This window comes from Cyanistes caeruleus, chromosome Z (genome assembly GCF_971803275.1).
Source record: "Cyanistes caeruleus chromosome Z, bCyaCae1.hap1.1, whole genome shotgun sequence".
Taxonomy (NCBI): Eukaryota; Metazoa; Chordata; class Aves; order Passeriformes; family Paridae; genus Cyanistes; species Cyanistes caeruleus.
The window spans coordinates 50,344,222-50,355,269 of record NC_141732.1 but is presented as its reverse complement, the minus strand read 5'-3'; positions in this window follow the sequence as shown (position 1 = coordinate 50,355,269).

Below are 11,048 nucleotides of genomic sequence, written 5' to 3'. Positions count from 1 at the left end.
ATAAGGTTCTGCTCATCCAAACCACATTTCCAGGGATCCATCTTGTCCAGTCTTGAGCAACATCAAGTGTGAAGGAAAGGTAAAAAATCGAGAAATTGAAAGTGGTAATTCGTGCTTTGTGACTAATTCCATCACTTCTCAATGAAGAAGATGTCTGTGTCTCTCAGAATTAGAAAACAAGATGTATACTTTGCTTTGGTCATCATGATTTATCAAATAGATAGTGAAGAAATGTTTGGTTACTAAAAATGAGCCTTCTGAGTTCTACTTCAGCAGGTAGCTTGAAGAAAAATGAGGCAAGCCCTCAAATAGCAATACTGTGCTGATTTAACTTTTTCTAGGGTTTATTTTAATTCCTATTGCAGCTTATGATTGCTGCTCAAAAAAAAAAAAAAAGTTTGAAGAAAAAAACCTGGCAAAAAATTCTTCTCAGGGTGATATTAAGTAGAATATTGACTGGGAATTCAAAATAGATTTTATTATTTTCAGTTATTTTAATCTAGGGAACAGAACTAGCTCCCTGACATAAAACTGTGACTCTCTTGATAGTTTTTTTACCTTTATTGCTTGGCATGGAAGTTGAACATCAGGATGTATACTCTCTCTAAATCAAATGTGAATGTGCCATATGTAGTCTCCTTCTCCAACTGAAATTTTGGGCAGTAGGCCAGTAAGTACATAAAATCTTTTCACTGTGAAGAAAATAAAAGAATATTCTTAACATACCTTCTCAAATATCAAGCTATGCTGAAATTACTTGAAGGCAAGTACAGGCTATAACTGTCACCTACTCACAGCTGTAGCACTGGATAAAAAGTAATTTAATCAGTGATAGATTTATCACATTATGATCTAGAAGTCCATTTAAATGGGAATCAAAGCTGGAGAAACAAAAAGCCTACTCCTAGAAGTGGTAAAGTAAGAGCTGTATGTGATTAGAAGCTTTTATTCTTCTATATCTCTTGACTGGAACTGGGGAAAGAGTGCAAGTGCCAAAACAAAGATGTAAGAAGACTGCTAGAAGGAAACAAGTGTTTCCAGGAGTTGTATTTCTGATATCCAAGAACGTGAACACCTTGGTTTTTATTTTTGAAACATAAGAACTTCAGAGATTAAGGTGACCTGTATTTCATAATTGAAATTAACAAGATTTCATAATCAAAAGATATATATAATTATATGATCTCGGCTTGACACTTAAAGACAGACTATAAAAATTGATCATCTCCTGAAATTAATCAACTTGAAACCGAACTGAAACTTGACTGTTTAGTTGTTAACTTTGCTTTTAAATAGTTGCAGTTTTTTTCCAGCTTCCTCTTCACCTGGTTGACCTTGGTCTTGCAAAATCCTTGTGTGGCATAAAGGAATCTGGATGCCTTCTTTCAGCATAGACTTCCTTTTAAATTTTTATCTGATTTACAGAACTAAAAAAACCAAAAAAGATGATTGAGTAAAGTAGGGCAAAAAATCTGAAAGCACTTTACGAAGTGCTTTATGTCTGTTTCAAATGGATAAAAACAACAGATTAAAAAAAAAAGCATGGATAAATAGTAAATATTATTTATTCTTTGTCATTTTCTAACACCTTAGCTCTTTTGAGACTTAGCTTTCAGGAATGACAAACAATTTCAAGACACTTTGTAAAATCACAAGTGATTTTCACCCAGTCCATTCCTATGTCTATACCACTGAAGTTTTGTCTTTGGAAAACATTCCACTGTATAATTCAGTGACAATAAGGGACACTCAAAAATAAGGTAAATTTAGTACACTTTCTGTTTTTGGGATGATTGTTTCCTGCTAATGGGAGCCAGCAGGTGTTCCACAAAAATACTGTTGAAGGAGGGAAAAAAAAAGCTAACATTTTCACATCTGAAAACTGGGACTTTTAAAAGAGTCTGCCAAGACAGTCTGATGTTTTGAGGTACTTTCAAAAGATCAATTAAAATTCTTTGAAAACTCCCTGCCAGCTGTCAAGTCTACTGTTGATCTCAAGGTTGCATCGGCTCATGAAAAACCAAGCAGGAGCTCTTGAATCATCCATCAGGAGGCTGGAGACATTGAACTGGGAGACCAAAGAGAGAAAAGCATCTCTGCCTTTGGAAGGTGAGAAGGTGAGCTACCATTATCCTACAATAGAAACAAGATGCTTAGAAAATAGAAAAATCTGGTGTACCTTCTTAAAGCAAACCCCGACTTTAGAAGGCAGTGGTAAAATGGTGGAACAGCTGTTGAATCATTTGAAGTTTAAAAAAATCTTTCTCTCCACTTCTCTTTGAAAAAGAGAACTTGTTAGTCAAGGTGGGTGAGGTGAAGTCTGAAATAATGTCTCGTAGCTGCATTTCATATAACCCTATGTAGTTGGCTGAGAAACTGGAGGTTTTGTTTAATAATCTTAAGCAGTTACTAAGCTGTCGAAAAAGCTTGTGCTAGTATTTTTCATCTTGCCAACACTTCTGAACCAAGTCTAAATGATGTGACTTTGATATAAAGAATTAGCATATACCAAATAAACATGAGATCAGTAGGAAGCATCAATCACCTTACAGCAAAGGAGGCTTTGTTTTGCCTTAGCTGTACTTACAGCAAGTTTGTCTTTCTCAGAATACCTATGAATTTACTATAGAAACAGTTTAAGAGCATCCTACCCTGGAACAAACAGAAGCTTTTCCCTTACATAAATTAAAAAGAGATTAATGCTGCCTACACTTGACCTTCCCATTGGCCAGAGATTAAATTTTTCTGCTAAGTTTGTCTGGACTGAAAACAAAACAATTTCTCCCCATAGTGGGATTTTCTTTGCTACAGCATACCACCAATTGAGTAAGCAATCCCTATGAAGTCCTTTTAAAAGCCTGCTCTTCCAGCAAACATGTCTGGATCTTCCAAACTGATATTTCCTTATAATCTTGCCTGGTTATATTGGCTGGATCACAAAAGAAGGATGTTTGATAAGATATGTCTTTTAGTTACTGTTAGGGGACCACATGATACAAATACCTGATAATAAATATCAGTAACAAAATTTTTGTTTAGGGCAGGGATGGAAGGGTTGTTCTTGGTTTGTTGGTGGGGTTTTTTCTTGTGTTTATTTATTTATTTTTTTTCCCAAAAGCTGGCTGCAAAAAGCAAGCTGGCATTTCTGAGCAGTTTTGAAATTTTTTTCTCCATTTTTTGACATTCATATGGAGAGAGAGAAGCAAGCTTGAGCCCAAAGGTTTGAAATCATGCTTTTATCTCTGAACACTTACCCTCAGAGCAAATTTGTCAGCAATGCTGGGTCCAAAATTTTATAGCTAACAGATATAATCTTATAATACTTTTAAACCCTTTCACACGATGACTCTATTGCTCATCTTCTGGAAAACTGTAAGGCTGTGGAAACTTTTCAGATTTAGAAAAGATACTGCTTTGATATTTTAAAGGAAAGTGTTGTTGTTAGAGTACAGTAAATTATGGGCTAAGAATTATGAGTTTAAGGTAGGCAACAAAATTAAAAATATTTTTTGTTAGATCTGTATTACAGTACCCTGTGTTTCTTTTCAGTGTTGTTGGAGACTGTTTATCTTCATTACATGTTATATCCCTAAAGAACAAAAACATTTTCCTTTCTTCAGATGGTATTATGTGAGTCTTTTTCAGAACTATTTTAAATTGTAAAAGCATTAAAACAATGCATGAAATCCTGAAATAAAAATAGGTTTTAAGATTTAAAAATTACAACTTTATTTATTGTTAATGGCTGTTGCTACTAGTTTCATTTTAAAGAAAGAAAATCTCTTTTGGGCTCTGAAAATACTATTTTATTTACATTCCAAGTAAATTTCAAAGAACCAACACTATGGAATCTATCTGTGAGATAAGTTGTAGAAAATCACTTGATTAATTCTTTGTTCAAGCTTTACTGTCAGAAATGTTCCCATCATTTTACCAGATGAAAAATGAATGTCTAAACAATAGCATAAATCTTATCAGGCAAATCAGAATTAACCAATACAGCATAAAGAAGTATTTGTAATAAAGTGATATGGCTGCATTTTTAAGGGAAAAAAAATGCAAAACACCAAAAAAAAAAAAACAACCAAAAAAAACCCCCAAAAAAACCCAAAAACAAACTAAAAACAAAACATTTCTCTAGGAAAGGAAGGAAGAGACACAATGACACAATGACAGAGTAGTTATCTATACACCCAGTTGTGTGAGCATCAAAATGATAGGGGATCTCAGTATGATACGGACAGATCTGACCCTCTGGCTGGGCTTGCAGGAGGCAGCCTAAATGTTTTATACGTAGAAAACAAATCTGAATACTTCCTCTGCAGTTTCAATTTACTGAATTCTACCTAAAAGTGTTTCTTATACCAAGGAAAGAAAAAATATTAACCTGGCATTTGGGAGTCTGGGTTTCCAGATTGCTTATTCTATCCTTAAGACATACTGATTTCCAGGGAACTGTTCAAATGTTTGAAGAAAAACTGCTACAGTTATATTAAAGTAGTGCATGAATATAAAAAGCTATTTAACAGTAGTTCATATTTATTTTTCCCCTATTAGTTTTCTGAGAGCCACTTTTTTCTAAAAGGCAAACTTTTTCAGTGAATATGAGAGGACTTTCAGAATATGTGTATATTTTACAATCCAATTATTTAGGCAAAGTTATTAGCTGCCCAGTTGATATCACAAGTGATCAAATTAAGGAGAACTTCTTCACCTTTTGTTCATCTCTGAGAATTTTGATTGCTCAGACCATTTCTTTCTCTCAGAAATACAGTGCCCTTTGTTCCTGACTAGCGGCTATCACAGTTTGCACAGTCAAGTAATCCTAAAAATATTTTGATGAGTGGGGGAGGAGAGGAGTAATTAAAATGCTCCTTGCTTTTTGCACAGAGAAGCTGTGTTTGGAACAGTGACATAACTGTTAGGACAAATATGGCTTTCATTGTGCCACCCCACCTCCCCAGTGTCTGAATTAATGTAAATATTTGCTTCAGTCCATGAAGCTACCTAGAGTCACTGCTGGGTCACTTTCTTTCTGGTATTTAACATGCTGATATCAGCACAGAGATTTTCAGAATGAGTCACAGGGCTATATGGGAGGCTACCAACTTGTTTAATCTTCACATAGAACTGATTGCTCTTCAGCACACCATCGTCAGGAAAGGTAGAGTTGAGAAAGACTTTCAGATAGTAATTATGGGGTTTTATTAAAAAAAATAATGTAAACCTATAGTTTTCACTCTTACCATTTCACTTTTCTGGCCACTGGTGAAAGCTCAAGGATGAGTTTTATTTTGTAAGAGGATTTATTGATGACCCTTTACACCAAAACACATATAAAAGAGAAAGAATGAAAAATGTTATGAAAATATTACTGTGATACTTTTTGCTCTGAAATAAATTAGAATTTAGAATGTTCCCTGGATTTGCTTCAGGACGGGTTTTTATTTTTTTTTTTAATTCTTTTTATCTCAGAGAGAGAATATAAGCTATCCAGAGAGTGCAGTTTCTTAGTGAAGTGCAGCACAGAGATGAGGGAGTGACTGAATATGGATAGAATATGGATATTTGAATAAACAGACTATGCCATTGATCCCAGTTAAGTATGCATTTCCAAAGGTCCTGGAAGACAGTTACAATCTGATTGGTTTCCAGAGGTGAATCTTGCAAACAGGGAATTTGAAACACTATTTGTGGAGACTACCTTAGGGGCAAAGTTTGGTGGCTGGGGTTTGGTTTTGAGGGTTTGGTTAGGGGGTGGGGCTTGGTTATTTGGATGTTTCTTTTCCACCCTGTAGAATGGTAAAGTAAAAAACCTATATTTGTACTAATCTATGGTTTAGGAAATCAAATAACTTCCCTTTCTCTGTCTGTCCTTTCAAGTCCTGGTGATCAGAACCACCAAGGCAAGCACTGAATGATGTTAACACCATGCTTGGAGTTGGACCTTCTGTTAAAATGCTGGAATTTCTGTACCTTTCAATAAATGTGCATGAAATCTTTTAGTATGCATTTGAATTTCCATGGTAGGAAATCAGCTTGAGGCAGTTCACTAAGGAAATGAATCTTTGACCAACGTTTTCTTGCGTTTCTCTACAATATGAATTAATTGGGTTTTTTTTTGTTTGTTTGTTTTTGTGTTGTTTTTTTTTTGGGGGGGGGGGGGGGGGTTTGTAGTAGTCTCTTCCATAATGTAATAAATCCAGGATACAGTAAATTATAGGGTGGAGTGGGGGAGTGGGAGGGGGGTCCCTTACCTTTTTCATTTTGGCCAACAAAATTCAAGCAAGGCTTTTAAAACTTCATTGTTATTTCTTAAAGGTGTTGGAATTACTTAGAAAGACAGATTTACTATATTTTTGTTCAAACAGCTAAAAAGAAGGACTTAACAAGGGAACATCCACGATTTCAGATCCTTTACCAGGGCAATTAGGGCAGTAAAAGAAACAAGTTTGGTTTCCTCCACATTTCTAAGTGGATGCTAATCTTGACATTATGACATGGATATTTAAAGCCTGAATTGCCAGTTTTGCCATGACATCAGGCTGATAAACCACTGACAAGGTAAACACAGCCTACTGACATGTTTTAAGACTAGGTGGCATATGACCTAGCCTGGGAAATGCTTTCAGTGAGGCATCCTGGGAATGGCTAATTTGTGCCGAAATCCCAAACTAAGTTTTATGCTTCTATACTGATGAATATTAATTAGTAGGACCTGAGGTGGTATCTGGAATGTACAGTACACAGAAGACTGTACCATTAGAGACTGTCATGAACAATGTACAATTCATTAAATTTATTAATGCTCTGTTTCCCCTTCAGGCAAATCATTTCACCACTGTGTGATAATAAAGGACTTCAGTCAGACAATTTTGACAAACTTGACATGTTGTTGAACAAAAGCCAGATAAAAACCCACAGCTTGCTTTGCTGGATTTTCTCACAACCAGGCCTGGAAAAGGAACATACATTTCCATCAGCACTGGGTTATTTTATGCAAAACTTTAAGTTGGCATCTGTATGATATTGAGGAGGAGTGATCAGTGAGAAAGATTAGAAGCTGGAGAGAGAGGAGAGAAAGGATTATACTACAGCCAATGTCAAAAGATGGTGGTGTAATGTAGGTTCCAGATGCTGTTTAGGAACCAAAATCACAAAGCAGTGTCAGTCATGAAAGACAGGAGCTGGCAATACAATCACATCTCCTCTATCTACTCTTGTCTCCCCTGTGGATCTCATGGATGTGTGCACTCACAAGACATCATTCCTTTTCACAGGCTTTTTCTAGACATATAGAGATAATTTCATGTAACCAAAGTGTTACATCTTGCTTGTCTCTTCTACCTCTTGTCGAAGGCTACTTTCCTTTTTCACCTTGAAAAGAGCCTGGGAAGAAAGCTTCATCTCTACCTTTTAATACTTAGGCAGGAATCCTTGCAGAGAAAGAACTGGCCAGCACTCAACCTACCTTGCCCTCTCAGAACTGCACTCCAGGCTTTACTAGCTGCTGATTTGTGTTAACAGTAAACAGAACTTTATTAGCCAAAAAGTGGTGAAGGTCAAAGTTTAAAGGTTTGTAATTCCTTAATTTAGCGACTTTTTTTATATAGCTCATGCAAAGTTTTTGTTTCAGCAGCTTGTATACAAAATCGGGCTTGATTGTGTCAAAACATCAAAATAGCAGGTCAGAAAGTCTAGCCTTTTCCACAAAGAAATTAAAAATAAATTTAAAATCAAACAGACAAGAAAGAATGCCCTATGTTTTTTATATGGAGCAATAAGGTACAAAGGTTTGTCACTTTTCCTTGATAGCGAGGGAAGTTCAAAGTACAGTTTGGAATAAAGCCCAGAGTAACCTAAGTCACATAATTTTATCAAGGACTACCTTTTTATTTTGACAAAATACTGTTCTCTGCTATAAGTATCTCATCTTAAAACATGGCTGATGGCTTTCAGCCTGTAAGGAAAATACACTATATATACAAAGTATATATATATATATATATATGTGTGTGTATATATATATATATATGTATATATACAAGGAAAATTACAATATATATATATATATATCTTTTCTTAAAGATTATAAAAATTATACTATATATATGCTTTTTTATGTATTTTATGCTTTATATGTTGGATAGTTTTATATTCTTGGACAGGTAGCTTCATCTTGGAAATTAGGAAGATTTTTGTTCTGTGTATAGGTTCATTGTTTAGTAATATTAAGCAGTTGCTGTTTACATTTTAGAAGTATTTTAAATGAATGATTCTTCTATATTTTTGAGTTCCTAACTTTCTTAACCATAAAGCTTACACTCTGGTTTTTCCCTTTCATTGACCTAATTGAATTTAGATAAGACTAATAGTATCATCTTCCCCTTTAGCTTAGTTTTCTTTTCAACTGAGAATCCTCATTTTTCCCAGTGATAGGAGACTTCCTTTCGAACTTTCGGAACAATGCTACTGGGGTATTTTTTCATTTTTGAATAAAACCAGCACATGAATAGCATTTTGCAAATCTTGCAAATCAATCAGCACTTTAATTTCATTTTAGAAGTGCTTCCCAGGAGGAGCATTTGCTGCAGTAATAATCTCAATCATTAAGTTACAAATACAAGAAAATCTAGTCTTGAAAACAACTATCTTTCTTGACACGTTAGGCAAAGTGAAGAGCTTACATTATGCTGCAGCATAATCTTCTTAAAGAACAGGGCAAAGGACTGTTTTATCTGTTTTACCTATTTGCCCCTAGCTATTCTGGCAGTTCAGCAGGGTAGAAAAAAATCATGGGAAAGTTCTGACAGACTTTCCAAACAAACATTACTAAGCTGATTTGTAGCCAGTCTTTGGCAAACCAGTTCCCTACAACCGTTCAGCAAGTGTAGGTATTCATTAGGCATTCACTTCAGAAGGATACTTAAGTATGTGGTTAACTTCAAGTGAGTGAGTAATCTCATTGATTTCAATGGGACTATTCATGTCCTTAAATGCCCGGCTGAATCAGGAACTAATTCCTTCTGGTTATCCTTTGAGCCTGCACAGAGACAACTCTGTGCAGACACGGAGTCTCTCCAAATGAAAGTTTGCCAAATGGTCTCCACTTAGTACCCAGAGTTCACTGTTTTCACTGCCTCTTGAATGCCTCTGTTATCACCTCATTACTGACAGACAATTCACCTTTCAGTTGTTTTCGTCTTAATCTTTACAGAGATCGTCTTGTAGCAATATTCTCTGATAATGGTGTAATTGAAATTGTGACCATACCAGGGTTCAGTCATAATGTAGGGATTTTATTAGTCAGAATATCAGTTAGTTTTCCTTTTTTAAATGTCGGTAATTAGGTGTTTTGTAATCTAGGCCAACTTTTCAGTCAGTCTTTCAAAAAGAGGGGAAAATATGCATTGTGACAGGAGTAGGGGAAATATTACTCATTCAGTCATAGTTCATTCAGTACTACTGTATATCATGGCACCTGCTTAAGATGTTTAAAATTCCTGATTTCTTTGTCAGATTGCCAGATACCTTCAAATTATGCTGGGGTGGTGGAGAACAAAAAACCAAACCAAAACAAACAAACAAAAACAAAACCCCTAGAAATGGCTTCTTTTTCCTTTTTTCCTTTTTTTTTTTTTTTTTTTTCTTATGGATTAGGGAAGCTGTTTCATCTTACTGAGTAAAGATAGCACTTCTCAGTTCTTTCCCTGAAGATCAATCCTGAATATTGCAAGCATGTGCTCCCCTGAGTAGTATGCTAACATATTGTAGTGTTCTCCCTGAAGACAATAAATATGTTATTAAAATATGGAAGAGTGAGATCAGGAAAACGAAGGGTCAATCCATTAGTAATTCTCTATCTGTTCTACATGAATACTCTTCCTAGGTCCTGGTAGTATTTTTACTGATATCCTCATTCTGTGAATTGTCAACTGGTAATGACTAAACTCAGATTACAGGCAAAGTTTGGATTTTCTTTTTGCTAATTCTTCTCTTATGCTGGAGTTACACTGTTGCCTATCAATAAGCAAGCAACAAAAGCCTCTTCTTTTTTATTTTCTCCTAGGGAGCCATTAGGCTATCACAGAAGAAGGGAGGTAAATGCACCAGAAAGCATCCTTCAAATTGGGGCTATATGAGTATACATGGTATCATTGTGGAGCACAATTTGTGTCTTCTGATCAAGAAGTTCAGACATATTATTCGATATTCAGTGTCTGTGGAGTTGGGTAACTGAAAGAGATTCCTTTTTTCTCTTAAAATGAGTAGAAAAAGTTAAATGTAGCCTAACTATCTCCATGCTTTCTGACAGACCACATCAGCAGAAAATACATAGAATTTTGTTTTGTAGTTCTAGGGATGAGAAAGCAGAAATGAATAAGTAGCTCACATTTAAAATGAAAATATAACAATAAAATGTTAGCATGAACAGAATCCATTAAAAATTCTTGAGGACTAACCTTCTTTCTGCCAAAAGCTGCACATTGGCTGAGGTTTATTTATCCAAATTATCCCAGGGATTTTGCCAGACTGACTTATGTGACAATAAAGGATACACAGTGTACTAAATATTAGTACCACACAGCATGGCCTATGTAATTAATTTACTCTTTTCTATCTGTTGTACTGTCTCCTTCTCATATGTGTGTATTGTAATTTTTAAACAACCTAGACCTGGTAGGGAGAATCAAAGTCTAGTGTGAGACCATAAACAGCATAAGGATTTAGAAGAAAGTTGGTAGTCTTGGAACAAGCAGTCTTGCAAAGGAGGAGACCCAAACCCTCATTCTTCACATCAAATCCATTTCTATTATGCTTTGATGAGGGTTTTTGTTGTTTTACATGCAATGCTGAAAATGCAAGAAAATTTCCAGCTGTTTATTCCTTATTTCTTTAACATAATTTTTGTTTTCTAAAAGTGATTCCCATTTACCAGAATCTGAGCCCTTTTTTTTGTTTTTTTTTGGTTGGAAATGAAAGATTGTTTAGGAAATGATAATTTGATTCAGTGTGAAGCTCAAGGTCATTCAGACAAATGGTTGGCT